This window comes from Ranitomeya imitator, chromosome 2, assembly GCF_032444005.1.
Source record: "Ranitomeya imitator isolate aRanImi1 chromosome 2, aRanImi1.pri, whole genome shotgun sequence".
Lineage (NCBI taxonomy): Eukaryota > Metazoa > Chordata > Amphibia > Anura > Dendrobatidae > Ranitomeya > Ranitomeya imitator.
Window position 1 is genome coordinate 297,886,626 of NC_091283.1, and position 4,143 is coordinate 297,890,768.

The following is a 4,143-nucleotide window of genomic DNA, read 5'->3' on the forward strand; positions in this document are numbered from 1 at the left end:
TTTATTTGTTAAAAAAATGGAAATTTGGGGAAAATTTTGAAACTTTCGCAATTTTCCAACTTTGAATTTTTATACAATTAAATCACAGAGATATGTCACACAAAATACTTAAGTAACATTTCCCACATGTCTACTTTACATCAGCATAATTTTGGAACAAAAATTTTTTTTTGTTAGGGAGTTATAAGGGTTAAAAGATGACCAGCAATTTCTCATTTTTACAACACCATTTCTTTTTAGGGACCACATCTCATTTGAAGTCATTTTGACGGGTCTATATGATAGAAAATACCCAAGTATGACACCATTCTAAAAACTGCACCCCTCAAGGTGCTCAAAACCACATTCAAGAAGTTTATTAACCCTTCAGGTGTTTCACAGGAATTTTTGGAATGTTTAAATAAAAATGAACATTTAACTTTTTTTCACAAAAAATTTACTTCAGCTCCAATTTGTTTTATTTTACCAAGGGTAACAGGAGAAAATGGACCCCAAACGTTGTTGTACAATTTGTCCTGAGTACGCCGATACCCCATATGTGGGGGTAAACCACTGTTTGGGAGCATGGCAGAGCTCGGAAGGGAAGGAGCGCCATTTGACTTTTCAATGCAAAATTGACAGGAATTGAGATGGGACGCCATGTTGCGTTTGGAGAGCCACTGATGTGCCTAAACATTGAAACCCCCTACAAGTGACACCATTTTGGAAAGTAGACCCCCTAAGGAACTTATCTAGAGGTGTGGTGAGCACTTTGACCCACCAAGTGCTTCACAGAAGTTTATAATGCAGAGCCGAAAAAAAAAAATATATTTTTAACAAAAATGATTTTTCGCCCCCAATTTTTTATTTTTCCAAGGGTAAGAGAAGAAATTGGACCCCAAAAAGTGTTGTGCAATTTATCCTGAGTACGCTGATACCCCATATGTGGGTGTAAACCATTGTTTGGGCGCATGTCAGAGCTCGGAAGGGAAGGAGCACCATTTGACTTTTCAAGGCAAAATTGACAGGAATTGAGATGGGACGCCATGTTGCATTTGGAGAGCCACTGATGTGCCTAAACATTGAAACCCCCCACAAGTGACACCATTTTGGAAAGTAGACCCCCTAAGGAACTTATCTAGATGTGTGGTGAGCACTTTGACCCACCAATTGTTTCACTACAGTTTATAACGCAGAGCCGTGAAAATAAAAAATCTTTTTTTCCCACAAAAATAATTTTTTAGGCCCCAGTTTTGTATTTTTCCAAGGGTAACAGGAGAAATTGGACCACAAAAGTTGTTGTCCAATTTGTCCTAAGTACGCTGATACCCCATATGTTGGGGTAAACCCTTGTGTGGGAACACGGGAGAGCTCGGAAGGGAAGGAGCACTGTTTTACTTTTTCAACGCAGAATTGGCTGGAATTGAGATCGGACGCCATGTCGCGTTTGGAGAGACCCTGATGTGCCTAAACAGTGGAAACCCCCCCGATTATAACTGAAACCCTAATGCAAACACACCCCTAACCCTAATCCCAACGGTAACCCTAACCACACCTCTAACCCAGACACACCCCTAATCCCAACCCTATTCCCAACCGTAAATGTAGTCCTAACCCTAGCCCCAACCCTAACTGTAGCCTTAACCCTAGCCCCAACCCTAACCCTAGCCCTAACCCTAGCCCCAACCCTAACCCTAGCCATAACCCTAGTCCCAACCCTAACCCTAGCTCTAACCCTAACCCTAGCCCTAATGGGAGAATGGAAATAAATACATTTTTTAAATTTTTTAATTTTTCCCTAACTAAGGGGGTGATGAAGGGGGGGTTGATTTACTTTTATAGCGGGTTTTTTAGCTGATTTTTAGGCTACGTGCACACGCTGCGGATCCGCAGCGGATTTGACGCTGCGGATCCGCAGCAGCTTTCCATGCAGTGTACAATACAATGTATACCTATGGAAAACAAAATCCGCTGTGCACACGCTGCGGAAAAATCCGCGTGAAAACGCTGCGGAAAAAAAGAAGTAGCATGTCACTTCTTTGTGCGGATTTCAACAAGCACCAATAGGAAAGTGCTGTTGAAAACCCGCAGAGGAATCCGCAGAAGAAACCGCATGAAAATCCGCAGTGAAAACCGCAGTGGTTTAGCAATGCGGATTTTCCAAATCCGCGGCGGAAAAATCCGCAGCAGAATCCGCAGCGTGTACACATACCCTTATGATTGGCAGCCGTCACATACTGAAAGACGCTTTTTATTGCAAAAAATATTTTTGCGTTACCACATTTTGAGAGCTATAATTTTTCCATATTTGAGTCCACAGAGTCATGTGAGGTCTTGTTTTTTGCGGGACGAGTTGAAGTTTTTATTGGTATCGTTTTCGGGCACGTGACATTTTTTGATCGCTTTTTATTCCGATTTTTGTGAGGCAGAATGACCAAAAACCAGCTATTCATGAATTTCTTTTGGGGAAGGCGTTTATACCGTTCCACGTTTGGTAAAATGGATAAAGCAGTTTTATTCTTCGGGTCAGTACGATTACAGCGATCTCTCATTTATATCATTTTTTTATGTTTTGGCGCTTTTATACGATAAAAAATATTTTATAGAAAAAATAATAATTTTTGCATCGCTTTATTCTGAGGACTATAACTTTTTAATTTTTTTGATGATGCTGTATGGCAGCTCGTTTTTTGCGGGACAAAATGACGCTTTCATTGGTACCATAGTTATTTATATTCGTCTTTTTGATTGTGTTTTATTCCACTTTTTGTTCGGCGGTATGATAATAAAGCGTTGTTTTTTGCCTCGGTTTTTTTTGTTTTTCCTTACGGTGTTTACTGAAGGGGTTAACTAGTGGGACAGTTTTATAGGTCGAGTTCATATGAGGACAACCAGCAGAGGGCGCCCTCTTATGATCTCAAGCCTGGGAGCTTTCTAGGAAAGTTCCCACGATCTTGGAACAGCCAGCAGAGGGCGCCTCACCGCAAATGCAGGTAAATATAGGTCATTGACCTACTTTACCTTCATTCGCTGGGGTTTTGCAGGAAGGAGTAGCGCTGCATTAGCAGAACTCCTGTCTGCAAAATATTTTAACCCCTTCAGATGGATTTACATCGTTGGACCTTACAGATCCTCGGAAGGTATGTATATTCTTGGTTTATTTTTATTTTTTTTATTTACAGATCGAGGGTCTTCAGTGAGTGGATTGAGAGTAGAATAAATTAATACAACAACCTTTGTGATTTTTTCATTAAATTAATTTTTAATAATGTGTTTTTTTTTAACCCTTTACTAGTATTGGATTAATAATGGATAGGTGTCATAATTGACGCCTCTCCATTATTAATTAGGCTTAATGTCACCTTATATATATAGACAGTATATATGTTTTTTTTTTTTTTTTACACATGGATCCCTTGTATAGCCGTATGTCGGTTTTGCAAGCCTGCGATAAAAACACGCATTACGGATTACATACGGAGGATGCCATGCGCAAAATACGCTGAAACACCCTGCCTACGGAGGAGCTACGGACCACTATTTTCGGGACTTTTCAGCATATTACGGCCGTAATATACGGACCGTATTTTCATACGCTGTGTGTGACGCCGGCCTTAGAGCACTGCAGGCTTACCAGCGCCTGCTCTGAGCAGGTACTCGGTAAGCCACCTCCCTCCCTGCAGGACCCAGAAGCCGCGGCCATCTTGGATCCGGGCACCTGCAGCGAGGAAGGAGGTAGGAGACCCTCGGAGCAACGCGATCACATCGCGTTGCTGCGGGGGTCTCAGGGAAGCCCGCAGGGAGCCCCCTCCCTGCACGATGCTTCCCTGTACCGCCGGCACACCGAGATCATGTTTGATCGCGGTGTGCCGGGGGTTAATGTGCCGGGGGCGGTTCGTGACCGCTCCTGGCACATAGCGCCGGATGTCAGCTGCGATAGGCAGCTGACACCCGGCCGCGCTCCCCCCGTGAGCGCGGCCGATCGCGTTGGACGTACTATTCCGTCCTTGGGAAGTAGGGCCCACCCCACATTAACGGAATAGTACGTCCAATGGCAGAAAGGGGTTAAGATGGGACGCCATGTTGCGTTTGGAGAGCCCCTGATGTGTCTAAACATTGAAACACCCCACAAGTGACTCCATTTTGGAAAGTAGACCCCCTAAG